At 41.2% G+C, this 16,866-nt stretch overlaps 1 pseudogene; it reads right to left on the bottom strand.

Annotated features, from left to right (window-relative positions):
• Positions 1-9,503: 9,503 nt before the first annotated feature.
• Positions 9,504-10,642, bottom strand: LOC115753966 (annotated as a pseudogene).
• Between the last annotated feature and the right edge of the window lie 6,224 nt (positions 10,643-16,866).

A 16,866-nucleotide genomic window follows, 5' to 3' on the forward strand; every position in this document is an offset into this window, starting at 1 on the left:
CAAGTACAAAATGGCCTTGAGATTGAGCCGTTAAGGATTGACATTCTTGAGCAACCTGCATATTGCATGGTCATTGAAGGAGAACTCGATGAAGAACCATGGTATCATGACATTAAAAATTACCTGTTGAAGGGCAAATTCCCACAAGGTAGCCAACCGGAAGATAAAAAGTACATCAGCAAGATGGCTTCTAAATTCTTTTTCAGTGGATAGATCATATACAAGAGATCCTTTGATTCGATCCCTGCGAGATGCGTAAACGCCAAAGAAGCAAATCTCATTATGAAAGAGATCCATGAAGGAGAATGTAGGCCGCATATGAATGGTCACCTCCTCGCCAAGAAGATCATGAGACTCGGATATTATTGGATGACTATCGAGTCGGATTGCAACCAACATGTTAGATCTTGTCATCGGTGCTAGGTATATGGCGACAAGATAAATGCGTCGCCAAATGAACCGCATCAGATGTCGGAACCTTGACCATTCTCTATGTGGGGGATTGATATGATTGGTCCCATTAACCCAAAGGCCTCAAATGGACATCGTTTTATTCTAGTGGCCATTGATTACTTCACCAAATGGATTGAAGCCAACTCATATGCCAACGTCACCGCAAACAGTGTGGTCAAGTTCATCAAGCTAAATATCATCTCAAGATATGGAGTTTCAAGAGCCATCATTATAGATAATGGCTCCAATCTAAACAACAAGGTAGTCGATCACTTATTGGATCAATTTAAGATACGACACCTTAATTCTTCACCTTACCGCCCATAAATGAATGGAGCTATGGAAGCGGCAAACAAGAATATCAATAAGATATTAGCCAAAACCGTCGAGAAATATTGAGATCGGCATGAGAGACCGGCATGAAAGATTGCCATATGCTCTCATGGCCTATCGAACTTCGATTCGTACCTCAACTAGGGCAACGCCCTACTCATTGGTGCATGGTATGGAGGCAGTCCTACCAATAGAGGTGGTAATCCCCTCTTTAAGGGTCCTTTCTCAAGTCGAACTCTCGAAGGATGAGTGGAATCGGCAGAGACATGAACCATTAAATCTGATTGATGAAAAGCGACTAAAGGCTATTTGCCATGGTCAGAGTTATTAGAAGAAAGTGGCCAGAGCTTTTAACAAGAAGGTCAAGCCTAGGAATTTCAAAGCAAGAATGCTAGTTGTGAGAAAAATGCTCCCAAGTACTCAACACCCGGGAGGAAAGTTTACACCAAATTATGAAGGCCCCTATGTGATTCAAAAAGTTCTATCTGGGGGAGCTCTTATCCTTGTAAACATAGATGGAGAAGAGTTGACAAGTCCGATAAATGCAGATGTCGTGAAGAGATATTATCCCCGAAATAAAATCAAGCTTTGAAGTGATTGATGAGCAAGTCTAAGTCACATAAAATTTGCATTTGCATGTCATTCGCATACATGCATTTTCATATGCTTATATTTTGCAAGTCGACTTGGAGTCATGAAGAATCTTGCGAACAGGGAGTCATTTTGGGCTTTAAAATTTTCAAATATCTTTAACTGATTGATTCCTTTTGTTTTTCCGGGAAACAGAAGCCCGTGTTTGAGGGAGACAGGTTTGGGTTCTCTTCTCGAAAAATGCTCTCTTTCGTCTAAAAATGTCATTGTGCTTAAGCGTTGAAAATTCAAATTTTGCAAACTTGCAAAGCCCTTTTTAAAAGAAACATCCCTTTTAAAATTTCACAAACCCCTTTTGAATACACTTTTTGAATGAAAATTCCCATAAGTGGTGAATTTTGATAAAAATGGCCCGAGTTTCTATAAAAGGATATGTTTTAAAAGCTTTTCAAAAGGATGATCCTTCAAATGAAAGGAGGCAAACCTTATCCTCAAACACGTCCCCGATACACTTGAGAGATGAATGGAAGTGACAGAGAGAAAAAAGCTTAATCTTGGGACGTAGGGATCATTCGCGATGATTACATGGATTGAAATGACGAAAGACATTTCCATTTCAAATTTTCCATACACACATTTATATCCCTTGACAACCATTCTGAACCAAAAAGGGATAAATTTTTTATAAAACCCTGTCAAGAATCACCCACACCGGGGCATATTTGGAAGTTTATTGGTTGATCCTTTGGAGAAAAGATCAAGGTAAGACTTTATTGTGCTAACTTGCATCAATCTTTTTGTGATAGCTTCAAGTGATTTCTTGCGGAGGCTTGGAACACCTCGAAGTGAAGAAAAGTACTTCATTTCTATATCCCCAAACACTTATCCTTTGATGAGCCAATTTGAGCTTTTAATCTTCATTTCTAAACCATTGTTGGTGATCACCTCCCTACTTTGGGGCAAAACAAAGGAATTACCAGCAATAAGTTGAAAACATAATTGGAAGAATTTTTTATCCTGGTCTCGAAAAGAGCCAGCCAATGCAAAAGATGACAAAAGATAAAAAGGCTAGAAAAAGCAAAGCGTCTGGTAAAAGTAAGGCCAAAGCCCATGAAAAAGTATCCCGAAAAGGGACAAAGTTTGAAAGAATCAAGATGAAGAGAGGAAAATCCTCAAAGTTGATTGAAGAAAAATGTTCATAAATCTTACTCAAAGCAAATGACTGCTGGTGAAGATATCAAGATGATCACCCATATTCACCCCTCTTTTGAAAATATGGCATTTCTCAAAAAGCCCACCTTAAACCAAGATACAACTTGTCACCAAAAACTTTTCTGATTTAGAGGTGTCTCGGGTTGATGCAAGAGATCACACAGAAAGCTACCACTTAAATAGATAAATACAATCCTGTCTTATCATGACTTTAGGGTTCTTGACTTGTAAACCCGAAGAAGCTATTTCTGATCAAGGTTCATTTCTTAGCCTCAAAATGAATATCCTTTGATAAACCCTTGACTTAGCTTGAATTACGGTCCCTTTTAAATGCCTTCACCGATCAATCAAATTGTATGCATCTCGAATGATCCCGAAACCTCAAGGTTAGGTTTCCTGTGAGCGAATTCAAATTTTGAGAAAAACCTTTCCAAACGGTGAGAAGCTCTCTTGGATGAAGGAAATCCTTTTGAAGTCCTTTAAAACAACCCTTTTGAAGAATACTCGGGTAGTGGCATTCAAAATTCACCCCCGGTGAAAATTTGAGCTTGTGTTTGGACATGCTTCCTTCACAAATGTGATTTTGAAAAACTGTTCTGAATTCCTAAAGTTTCTCCCCGAAATTTGGGATCACCACTCTTTTATCATAATCCAAGGGTCTCAACCCATTGGATTGCTTATAAAAGAGTTCTAATGATGTTTAGCTGAATTTCTGCGGGTTCCCTAGTGTCCCCAAATCCTTAGAATATCTACATTTTTAAAGATTTGACCAAATTCGATTTTCTCGTGGGTCTTCGGTATCCCCGGGTCCTCGGATTTTCATCTTTTAAATTTGAAAATTGGGTTTGAGCTTCTGCGCAGGTACACTAGTAAACCTAGGTCCTCAGAATGACACCCTCTCCTTTGAAATTTGAAAATCGAGTTTGAGCTTCTATAGGCACACTAGTAATCCTAGGTCCTCGGAATGGCACTCTCTCCTTTAAAATTTGAAAATAGGGTTTGAGCTTCCGTAGGTACACTAGTAAACCTAGGTCCTCAAAATGGTATCCTCTCCTTTGAAATTTGAAAATAGGGGTTTGAGCTTCTGTAGACACTTTTAATAGGTGAGTCCTAGGTGATACCATTTTAATCGGCGTCCTCCTTCCTTTAAACATTTGAAAATGGGGATTTGACCTTCCTGATAGGCACCACTTTTTAGTAAATCCCTAGGTCCTACGGAATGGAAACCTCTCCTTTGAAATTTTAAAATAGCCAGTTTGAGTTTCGCCGACTACGCTAGTAATCCTTTAAAGGTCCTTCCATAGGATAGCCAACCTCCCTTTTGATAGGTGAATCTCCAATGGATAGCCAACCCCATTTTAATCGGCGAACTCCTTCCTACGGGATAGCTAACCCCTTTTTAATCTGTGAACTCCTTCCTATAGGATAGCTAACCCCTTTTAATCGGCGAACTCCTTCCTACGGGATAGCCAACCCCATTTTAATCGGTGAACTCCTTCCTATAGGATAGCCAACCCTTTTTTAAATCTTGTTAAGGTGAGCTCCTTCCTATAGGATAGCCTTTAATCTTACGCCTTTCATTTTAATTTTCAAAGGTGAACTCCTTCCTACGGGATAGCCAACCCCATTTTAAATGGTGAATTCCTTCCTACATGATAGCCAATCTCTCCAAATGGTGAATTCCTTCTTACGGGATAGCCAATCCCCTTTTAATAGGTAAATCTCTTATTACAGGGTAAACCTTTCTTCCAACCTTCAAATTGCCGTTCGACATCGGACGGACGTTGATCATCATGAAACCTCACAAATCACTCAAAGGTAACTCTATACACTCATCCTTGCAACCTTAGATCGACAATCATCATACCATTGACGGGTGAGCTACGGGTAAATCTCTTTCTCTCGCCTCGTTTCTCTTTCACATAAAATGAGCCGAAATAATCTCTCCTCAAAATCTTGGACTTCAACGGCAAATGTAAGGTGATTGAATGTCGAGACTTATTTTCTTCAAGTTTCTCCCCAACAGAGTTGATTAAAAATTTAGGTGTCACCTTGTCTTTAAAGTAACCTCTAACCGAGATTACTTTCAAAGAAGGGCATTTGTTGACACCTGATTTTTAATCAATTTTTCCTTAGTTTTATTTTCATAAAATTCACATAAATTCACAAAAAAAATCAAAAAATTGAAAAATCAAGTTTAGTAGCCTTGGCCAAGCATAAGGAACCAATTTTAAACAAAAAATAAATTTTCATATTTTTCACATTTTTTAATATTTTCGAAAGGTAGAAAAATACTAGAAAATTCGTAAAAAATACTTCCCGAGGTCACAAAAATACAGGAAAATGTTTCATATTTTTATTTTAACTCCCCTTTTATTTTGACCTTAAGAAAAATTAAAAATTGAGTTCAATTTTGGGTGTTTCTTCACAATACCAAGAGTTGAATTCACACAAAAAATACAAATTGAGTCTTTTTATTTGCAATTTTTGTACATTTAGAGTCTAGACATTCAATTGCAGTCCTTTCAAGCTTCGATTTGATCAATTACACCTCTAATTGCGCGAATTGCATGAATTGGGCAAAATCTCCAAAGTTTTTGCAATTTAGTCCTAAGAATTCCAAAATTTTGAAATTACTTTTAACCAAGGGACTTTATTGGAAAAATTGGACGGCCCCCTAGGGTTTTCATACATTATGAATCGATTGGCATGGGTGGTTTGGTCCAATTTGATCAATTAGGCACTCAATTGAAATTTTCTCATTTTTGCAATTTTAGAAAAATTTAGGGTTTTTGTTGAAATTGATGAGAACTTTTGGGCAAAACCACATTTCTAGATAGAATTCAAGCCCCTAAGTCCAATTTTGAGGTTTAATTGCTAAAATTCCCCACCAATTTTGATTAATTTTGAAATTTTTAAGTTTGAACCGGTTCGGATTGGTTCGACCGCCGATCGGACCGGTCGAACCGGTCCAGAATAGTGCATCGTCTTCCTCGAGCTCGCGCCATTTTGCAAGTTTGGGGGGCTGAGATTCAATGATCAAATTGAAGGCCAATTTGACCTTAATCAAGTCAATTAACTTGGGCGTTTTATTCCTTGGATCAATATGCGTCGATTGCCACCGGTGGCAAGGCCAATGGTTGTCGGAGCAGCGGCGGCGAGCCGGTCAAAGCTCCGGTGCCCACAAAAGTCAACATTCACAAACCAGAGCTCAATTCGTGCGCATTTTGGTTCAACGGAGGCTTAACGGACTGGGACGGCATCACAACCGATTCCGTCACCGTCCGGCGACCTAATTGCACGTGTGATCGAGTCGGCGAGCTCCTCCCCGACGTGCCAAAATTTCAAAAGCTGGATATAAAAGGGAGAAACCTTCGCGAATCAAGGAGAGGTTCATTTTGTGTTCGCTCATCAACGGAATAGAGAGAGAAAGAGAAAGGAAGTAGTGAGAGAAGTTCTCGTGAGCTTCACTAAAGCTCGCGGGAGCTCGAATCGCACATCGTTCCCCAAGCCGATCCAGAGCAAATCGAAGCTCGCAATCCACTCCGGAAGCTTCATAGCAACTCCAGGAAACGATCGCACTACTTAGATCAACTCGCGATCTCCAAAAACGGTGAGTCGAGCTTCCAATCTCCCTACTTTGTGATCATGGCATATCACTTCCTCGAGCATGATTCCCGCAATTGATGTGTGCGTTTTTGTTCTTAAACATCCTTGACCATATCCGCATCTCCTTTTTGCATCGATTTTGTATGAAACCGCATAATCGAGTCTCCCAAGCTCCAACGCCATAGCTCGAACTGTCGAAGCCTGCCTAGGAAATTCTAGGCCACGCGAGCTCAATCCGAGCTCGAGGTAAGTCTCTGGAACTCCTATTTGTGTGTTTGTATGAAGGAATTAGCCTATCGTGCTCTGTGTTGCTTGATTGAACTCTGCGATATTGATGCTGTGCGAAGCTCGTTATTCGTGATTTAGCCGATGAACTTGCTTGATCCTGAGATATGTTGATCTAGGAGTTAATTCGAGTCGATTCGAGTTGGTTTCATGTTATTCCGGTGAGATCTCGCCGTTAGATCTTGCCGGAGGGTTTCTGGCCATTCATTTGTTGTCGTCGAGAGGTAGAAGATGATGCTGATGTGGCAGGTCAACGAGTCAAAGGGCTTAGGTGTCACACTGTGATAGGTCCATCTCGGATCTGAGCCAACTCGGCCGTTGGCGCGAGCGAGCCGACTCGGATCTAATCCAACGGCCGAGATAATTAGGTGAGTTTGATTCTCGGCCGTTGGATCTTTATTTTGTATTTTCGGATATTCGTTTTGTTAGATAGAAAATACAATAAATCGAAAAATGGTGCCGTTTAGTTAAGAGGTATGCGGCATCGTTTTAGTCTCGGGGAGTGGATGGCCTAGATCAAGTCTGAGGTTTGATCATGGCCGTGCATATATTAATTGGGGGGATGCTAGAAGCGTCGTCGTTTAGATGTAGATGGAATGAATGGCCCAGATTAGATCTAGGATTCAATCACGACCGTTCGTCCCTTAAGCCATGCGGCATTGTTTTAACTAGGGGGCCAGAAGCGTCGTCGTTTTAGTCTTTATAAGAAACGGATGGCCCGGATCGAGTCTTAGATTTAATCGTGGCTGTCCGTTAGATTAATAGATGCGGTGTCGTTTTTGTTGGGTAGTTAGATACGGTGTCGTTTTGATTAAGATGGAGTCGACGGCTGAGATTAATTCTAATATTGATCTCGGCCATCCATTTATTTTTTATATTTTATTATATTAGGATAATTGTTTAGAAAATTAAAAAAAAATAGAATTAATTAGTATACGGCGTCGTTTTTGTGTAGAACAGGTCCGAGTGGGTCTGGACCGGGTTGATCGGTCATTGACCGGTTTGACCCGGTCCGAAAATATTAAAAAAAATACATAAAAATTTCTAAAAAAATCCAAAAAATCCAAAAATTCATAGAAAATTCATAAAAATTCCCAAATTTTCCCATAAAAATTTCTAAAAAATGTTTAGGTTAATTTGGGACTCTTATAGTCTGGATTAAAAAATTTCAAAGTTTTGAAGGTCGTTTTATAACGATCCGAAAAATTCTCGACTTTTGGGTAAATAAATAAAAAATTCAAAAAAAATTAGAAAAATTCTGAAAAATCACAAAAAATGGGAAATAGTCACATTCAACTGGCTCGACCCCTATTTTGTGATTTTTGGGTACCAAACTTCCAAAATGACCATTTTACCCCTCTAGGCCTTTCGCCCTAAAATTTTCCAAAACCATCCCGACACTCAAATGGACTTTCCCATGGGCCGATAGGGCTATATTAGATACGTTGCTCTCGTTTTTGATTGATTGATTGAATTGATTGCTATTATCTTGATTGTGTATTTAAATTTCCGATTGTGACTATTAGGATAGAAAATTCCCGTTTGTATGGTACCCTAAGATTGTTAGAGCCTACCTCACCCAAAATCTCATTTACATGAATTCTTAGGTTAGAAAATCACTCAACTTCGATAACCGAAAATGCGTCGATGTAAATCTCGGCGTAACCAAGTCCCCGGACCCAAATCTCCGGTTCTCGTAGAATCGAACGGTTTCTCCCGACCACTCCATAGGGTTCCCGATCATACCCTTCAATAATTGATTGGTGGCGACTCCTTATGCATGTACACTATGCACATGTCACACGACCACACTAAAGGTCGACCCCAATAAAAATTTTCCTCACATCGCGATTCGAGTAATGGGTCTTGGGAGAGACCCGCGCCAAGGAACCCCCCCCAACCGGGCGGGAAGCCGGGCTCTAACCTCTCGCACCTTCAAAAGGCGGAGGGTCGCGACAAAGAACGAGTGAAGGGACTACTTGTTACGTGGGGTATTGCAAAGGAGAAAAGCAAAATGGAGGAAAGTGGCAGGGGCATGGGGGAAAATGACAACACGTGGAGGACATGTAGGGGGAAAATAAAGTGGCGTGGGGGCTTAATATAAAAGGCCTTCGCAGTGCAACCGCGAACCGAATTCACACTGGGATCAATTTATTAACTAGGTTCATAAAAAAAACGAACACCACCGGTCCTGGATATCGCGTCCACTATTCTCATAGTCTCAAGCTAATCCATCACGCCAAACATATAACAATTTTTCCAAAACTCATTCGCCTAATAATAACTTGAATCCGATAAATATTAATCCACACGATAAAAATTTGGCAGGAAATCTAGGTCGTCACGAGCATAATTGTGTATTTATAGAACAAAAGGTTGCATGCAAGCGTAGGATTTACCGACAACCGTTTGATTCAAAAACTCTTATTAGATATCGATCGTCGGATTGAAAATTCTGACTTTTGAGGAGTCCTATTTATTAAAAATAGCTAGAATTTTCGTCCAAATGAGGACTCCCACAAGTTGGACCAAAATCCTAGGGTTTTGTGGGCTCATTTTGTCATTTCGGACCCAATTGTACCTTAACTAATCAAATGGATAATTAATTTAGACTTTTTTGCAATTTTAAAAGCTCAAACGGGCTGATTTAAGTCCAAAATTATGATGAAAAATTTGACATCCCCTACGGACCTCATTCGAAATTTTCAAACTAGTCCGGTCCAGCCGCCTATCAAATTAAACTCAATTGACCCGACATCCGATCCTAAATGACATAACATGCTTTTGACTGATAGAAAATAAATGTGATATGCATGATAAAATTATTTTTGTGAGAACCATTACTAATTCTCATTTTTATGAAATGATAAATTAAAATTAAAATTTAGGTGTCAACAAGCGCACAACCACTACGTTCAAATTTAAGACTTTGACTTATGGCATCTTAGAGCCGCAGATGACATGATGTCATGTATCACTAACTATTTAAAAATTTTACTGTGTTGAACAATTATCTAGAATTAATTGGGAATTGAAATTTCAAGGTTAACAGCATTGGCTTCAGCCATATCCCGCTTAACATATTGATTTGGTTTAATGCCGACGATCAGAGTCTCCACGATCTCGTATCCATAATCGGACATAGCCTGCAAAATTTAGAGAACTCCAGTTCAAGTTAACTCTCGTAATTCTCATAATAATATCAACAAGTCTAGAGTGGACAACCTTTTTGAGCTCTTCTTCAACAGCTTCGGCAATTTCATTCCTCCGCGCAAAAACTACATCCAAGTTTTGCTTTACAACACTAGCTCCGATCCCTTAAACAAAAGCAGGGGTGCAGTTGTTGCTTACTCAAAATGTTAATTGAATGACTAAGTATGTTACCTACACATGAAAATTGTATAAATTTGTTCCAATAATATATTTGTGCCGATGTTATAGAAATTCATTTGGCACATACCATTGATCATGTAGTCGTGAATCAGACCCGTCGGGTTGCTAAGCTTGTAAAAGTCATTACTTGCTTTTTCTGCGAGGCCTTGGTATTGCACGGATGCGCGAACATCGACAAACACATTGTCCTGTGACAAAAAGTATCACGTAACCTATTCTAAACAGGTGACAAGCTGCCATATTACAGAACTGAAACGAGAAAAGGAAATAGAGAAATCCATCAACATTCAACTCTAGATTCACATATTATTCAAAATACATCAATAGACCCACACTAATATTCACGAAAGCTAGTTCAGTTGCAACCATGTAGTTTTCATGATGGTTTGACCAGAGGACATTCAACGAGTGATGTGCTCATTTAAAAATTTTTGTTTTTTGTTTTACACTGAGATGACTGCTGGCGCATTTGACCGCCATATCAAAATCCTCTAGAATGAGATCTAAATGTTGATGGAAGTTTGCACAATGCTAAAAAGATGAACTTTGCATGGCAAATGCGCGTGATTGAACGAACCTTGGTCTTGGTTTTGCATTCCACATTCAACTGCTGCATTCAGAGTGAGAGTTTGCTAGCGAGCTGATATCCGAGAATACAAGGAAGAAAATGGCACCCAGGTTCCAGTGCTCCTTCAAACTTGCCAAATCTCTCTTTAAAACTTACTGTGGACTGATCAACTTGAATGCAGCAGAACGTGTTACTCATGACTTATATGTAACGGTATCCATGAAAGAAGAAAATTAGACCCCACGTGAGTACGGGAAGAGGTGAAATCCCCATTGCCAGATCATAACGAACAAAGCTCCAAATTTCATATGTCTTGAGCAAAATAAATCACGAAGAGAGAGAGAGAGAGAGAGAGAATACGGTATCGTTGATAGGAAAAAGATCAATTAATGAAAGAGGGAGTAAGCGACAAGACTCTGACTCGCTAAGCGCTAAGCACTAAATACACAAAAAGAAGGCAGCTTGTCTCTTCATCGAAATTCGTTTTTTATTTATTTATTTATCATGTCCAAGATTGCTACTTGCGCTGACTCCGTGGAAGCAAGTACTTTTGTTATGGATTAAGGCTTCATCCGTTTGTCCAAGAAGTGAATGTGTATGTTGAAGACATGCTATGCATTGCGCGCGACATGGAAAGAGATACTGAATGAGTCATGATTGAATGACTTAGAAGTCAAAATAGAGTTTGCAAATGCAACTTTGTTTGAAATTTGTGTGGAGAAATGTTTTGAAATTGCATTTTTGAATGATATTTTTCACGCAAGTTTAGGCAATTTTAGGAGAGCCAGCATCGTGACAACCTCAATTAGATTTAAGATTGAAAATGATCATTACGGAGGCCAAGAAACATGAATAATTTATAAAATGTAATAACATGTTTTGAGATTAGATTTTTCATTTTGGCATTGCAATGACCTAAGAACATTTGGACACCGTAATGAGGTACTTTCGTTTTACGATCCTAAACGAATATTATGGTTATGACATTGTAGCTCTTTTCCAAATTAATGACAATGGTGTTGGGACTGACTTATCAACCTGTGGACCTCGAAAGCGTCAAACATTTCAGAAAACCTAGAGAATCTCAAGAGAACACTGCAGGGCCAGGACTTCCAATTTGCCCACCAATTGACAAAATTGAGGGGTATGTGTCCGGAAAGTAAATACACTTTCCGAGAGCCTTCGTATCGTGTTGGATGTGTGTCAGCCATAGACACACGTCCGATACGCGACCGACACATTGCCAAGAATGACAGACATTCGACATGTGGCCAGTGCTTTGGATATACTAGCGATATGCGAGTCTCGCATTCTAACACGCCATTCCGCTACACATTGAGTCAATTTAATTATTTTCAATAAATTAGAGATTAAAATATAAATCTATTAAAAATATATAATCAGCATATAAGTCATATACTCAGACATTCCAAAATTAATATACTCATCTAGTTCCAACAAAACATAATCGTGAATCCCTAGAAGAAAAAGAAGAAGAAGAGATCCACCGATGATATTACATGATAATTTATCAAGTATATATATAATATATAACATGTTCCAACGTGTCAAAATTTTCTATTTGTTGAGAAATGACATATCGGCGTATCGTGTCGTGTCGTGTCGTATTGTGTGTTGCGTGTCGATGTCGATACTACTTAAGTATTTAATATATTACATATGCCAACGCCACCAAAAAAGGTCAATGATGGTGATAACACTCATGGTTTACATAAGGCAAAGAGAAAGAGTGTGCTAAGCTATGGTCGCAAGGATGGCCGTTAGTCCTGTCAGTCCGGTCCAATCCAAGAGTCTTATTTTGAAGCAAACTCTAAATTAGTAAATTAGGTTTTAACTTTTAACGAAACAGAGTAATAACTTTGTTTGCTCGTTTAGTGATGGAAATATCTTTCATCAAATTCGTTCTTCGATTTTTATTAGGAGGGGTCCTGTAGCTCAAGTGTCAAAGAGAATTCAGGGGAAAAGTGTGTGAATAAATGAATGTGTATGGGAAGATTGAATGTAGATGGATTGAATACGGATTGTGGATTGGATAGCTAAGTGTCAAGTTTCTACAACTTACAATACTCATAAGGAGCGCAATAGATTGCAGGTAAATAAACTTGCTTACTGGAAATGTAAAGGTACAAGGAAAGTTAAACTACAATGGAGATAAATGTTTTTTGTTGATCAATTGAGGGGGGCTTTTCTCCTTCATCCTCACTACATATTTATCATCCCTTGCACTTTGTAACCCGCTCAATCCGTTATTCCAAGGCTTTCAAATCTTGAATTTTGGTGCTTCTAATAACTTTCCTTTGATCCATGATCCTTATAACTTGTCCACCAAAATTCAAATGACTTCTTTTCAATTTATAATCTCCACAATCAGTTCAAGCCTCTTCTGATAACTTCTCATGATCTGCTTGTGCCCATTGTTTTCGCTCTCTTCTTGTAACTCCCTTGCTAACATGACTAAGGCGGCACATTCATGTTTAGTTATATTGCTGCACTTCCCGATTATTGACTTTATTTACGATTCTATCGGTAAGTTTTTGCGTGACTTTTAACTTGCCGAACCTCAGGGTTCAATAGCCCTACTATTCGTTCAATACTCTGCTCTTAACTTACCGAATCTCGGGATCCAGGGATGCTGCAGTCTGTTCGATACCTTTCTCTCAACTTACCAAATCTTGGGGGTGCAGTAGTCTTGCCATCCATTCGGTATCTTACTTTTATCTTACCAAATCTCGGGACACAGTGATCCTGTCATTCATTCGGTATTTTGTGCTAGTTATTTTTCGGTGTCAACAAACTTCCATATATATAAGCAAACCTACGCATCACTCCATAATTTTGTCTGTCCATGTATATAATGCCATGTTTTCAGTAAATTAGGTTTTGATTTTGTCTGTCTATGTATTGACACATTCTTTCATCATTTAACACATGTTGATACAATGTCATGCAATAGAAAACTAGCCGATCATCAATTAGTGCTGCCTCTCCTCGCCGATCATGTAAACATTAATTTTACGTATAAATAAAAAATAATGTTATTTTTTCCCTGAATATCGAAAAACTCCCACTTGTAGAGAATATGAGAAAAAAAAAAAAAAAGAACCTACAGTTTTGGGACTGACTAAACCAACCCAAACTGGTCGTTCCGGTTCTAGGGTCGGGTGGGCTAGTTACCGGTTTCATAAATTAGGAACTGACCTTACCCAGTCCGGTTTCAAGTTGGGAACCGACTAATTATGAAATTGATCACCTCTTGACAAGTTCATCGGGGCTTTATTTCTATTTACGATTACGTGAAAATAATCAAAATAATACTGCCACCTTTCTCATGAATTTTGCCAATGGAAGTCCATGGATCAGACCTTGAGGAGTGGGGGTTTAATAAGCGACCGGCGATGGCAACAAGGCATGGCGGCGAAGTGATGAGCGACGGAAGCAAAATGGGGAAGAGAGATAGAGCATTGATACCAAAGCGCCACATCAACCGATGACGTGACGCGCATCTATCCTGTCAAATCCATTCACACCTTCACACGTGGCATGTGACGCCCTGGAAATTAGGCCCTCGGTACAGAGACCGAGTTCAATAAAAAGGATTATTATTGAACTTTAGTTGGTATTAAATTTCGGATCGAAATGACGTACGTGACGAATTTTGAACAATTTCCGAAATGTCGTTTGATTTCGATTGGGTCTCGAAATCGATCGTGGTCGCCGCGAATTAGGATTTTTATTCGTTGCGCCTAAACTTTTCCGGACCGAAATTAGCCCGTGAAAATCCCAATTTTATTCCCAATCGGTTGAGCCAAAAATCCGATCGGTCCCGGTGTATCAAAAGACCGTTTCACCCTTGGATATTATTCATGTGAGACAAAAATCATTAATTTTGAAGAGATGGGTGGGCCCCACTTTTGGTCAATTCAGCCCCCACCAGTCAAAGCCACGTGACTTCTCTCTCTCTCTCTTCTCTTTCTCTCCCTCACGTCTGCTGCCCCCCACCCCTGTTTTCCTTCGCGCGACTTCCTTCCCCTCCATCACCGAACCATCTTCTTCCTTAGCGATTTTTGCCAAACCACCACATCCATCCACCACCTTACTCCTCAGTCCACTGCTCCTCGCCGCCACCACCGCCATCCCGGCCGCCGTTCGCCGCCGTGAACCCCAGAACAGCCCCTCCCGTGCGCCTGCTCTGTTTTGGAACCAGTGGGCTGTTTGGGCTCCAATCGCCCTTGAGGCCACTTCCGACCACCACCCACTACCACATCGCCTTGCCCTCGACCTTGAGACTCCGACCCACCGCCGTGCACCGCCTCGGACCGCCGCGAACAACCCCGGAACAGATCTGAAACCCGCCAGCCCTGTTTTTCGTCGCCTGGGTTGCAGCTGCTGTTCCGGCCGTCTCCGCCGTCTTCCGCCGCTCACCACCGCCACCGACGACCTCCTTAGAGTCCTATCTCATCCCTCGGAGCTTGTGGTGGCCGGCCGACGCCTGTGGACCCCGATTTGAGCCCGATCGGACCTCCCCTGTTCTGCCCGTTTTTCCTCTGTTTTCTGCGCAGTTCTGTACAGCCGCTGTTCCGCCGCTTCCGGCCGCCATCCGCCGCCCCCAGCCGGTCCCGAAGGTCGTCCTCGACCTGTAGGTGAGTCCCCCGGCCGTCCCCAGCCTTGCCTCAGTCCATGAGTTCGTTTTCCCCTCAATTTAGCCCCGGTTTCCCTGTTTTTACCACCGCCGATTCTGTTTTTCAGCTTCCGTCTCTCGCCGGACCTCCAATCGCTGAGCTGCTGCCGTTTGCAGCGATTTCACCTCCGAACTCGTCACTGTTTTCGACCGTGAACAGTGTCGCCGGAACAGTGCCGCCGGTGAACAGTGTTTCCGCGCGTGAACAGTGTTTTCCGGCGTGAACAGTAATTTCGGCCCCGTCCTCGAAAATCGTGTCCGACCCGACCTCGACCACCGTTTTGGTGAGTTGACCCTAATCCTTGGTTAGGGCGCTAATTGCGCCTAGAAGTAGTTAGCTAGTCGATAGGGAATTTAGGTAGATTTGATTATGGTCGGATTAGTTAGAAACTCGGTTTAGGGTAAATGGCCATAATCGATTAAATTAGAATTGTTTGTGGCTAATTGGTGTTAGACAAATTTGACCGTATGTTGTGATTTGATCGCGAGCGAGCGATAGGTTAAGGACGAGCGATCGATTGACGATTTTAAATCAAATTGGCTAATTAATGACTGCGGCACGAAATTGAGCCTTTATGTGGCCGAATCGAATTGGTTTATTCGTATTGAATTGATGACTTTGTTTGGGCGGATCGCCACGTTGAAATGTTGATTTGAGTATCCTGGATGCTCGTTGAGTGAGTTAGCGTCCGCTTGGGAATTAATTGTTCTGTGTATCTTTGCGGTGTCTATTCGGTAGTCCGCATATGCATATGACCGTGTGCAAGATCAAAGACATATTTTAGCATGAAAATGGCCTTGGGGCCGAGTCTTTGAGCACGTTTGTGTGAGCATCCGGCCTAAATCAAAGAGAATAAATTGATTGATGTGTCGGGTGTCTTTGTATGGTCATATGAAGGAACGATGATGGGTTTTCCTGGCAAGTTAAATCTTTGTACACATAGTACACACCGTACCATTTTTATGGAACCACACAACTTGCCGGAAGCACGATAATTCATGCCCCGTATGGTACGTACGGTTTTAAGGGATTATCGGATGCCGGTCGCAGCTTGTGATGGACCGAAGCCCCGTATAGGGATGCCTACTTGCCGTGCCGTGCAGGGTGCACTGGATACACTGCTTGTAGTAGCCGTTGCCGAGAGGGAAAAGGAACGTAGCCCGGTCCTGCCGGAAGAATGCGGGATCGCATTAATTGTGAGAGTCGATCACGCCGGTCGCGTGGATCCTCATCACTGTGGCGCCATGAGCGCGATCATCGTTAATAAATGGACTCGTGTGGTGTCCAGTGCATACTTGTGAGTGTGATGCGTGTTCGGATGGTTGTCTGATGTGGCTGTTGAGTGGAGTCAAGCATTGCATTATGTGTGGCTCAAGGCTGGTAAGTATGCATGTGGGTGATTATTGTCATGTGATATGATTGTTGGATATATGGTTATATCGTGGTGTTATAATCCTCGTGGTTAGGATGTTTTAGGTGAATCGGTGTCCTAACCGAGCTTAGGCTTGATTCACTGAGATTTATATCTCACTCCGTTGTGGGAACCACTTTCGGGTCCCAAGTGATGGAGCTTTGCGGACACCAAGGCCAGGTTGTGAGGGTAGTCTTTTGGAGTAGATGAGAAGTTAACCTTATCCGACCTAGTAATCTTTTGAGGTCTAGTGAGCCGCCCCGAAGTATGGGGTTGTATATCTTTACGTAGCTCGGTAGGGTTAAGGCTCA

Source organism: Rhodamnia argentea, chromosome 1 (assembly GCF_020921035.1).
Source record: "Rhodamnia argentea isolate NSW1041297 chromosome 1, ASM2092103v1, whole genome shotgun sequence".
NCBI lineage: Eukaryota > Viridiplantae > Streptophyta > Magnoliopsida > Myrtales > Myrtaceae > Rhodamnia > Rhodamnia argentea.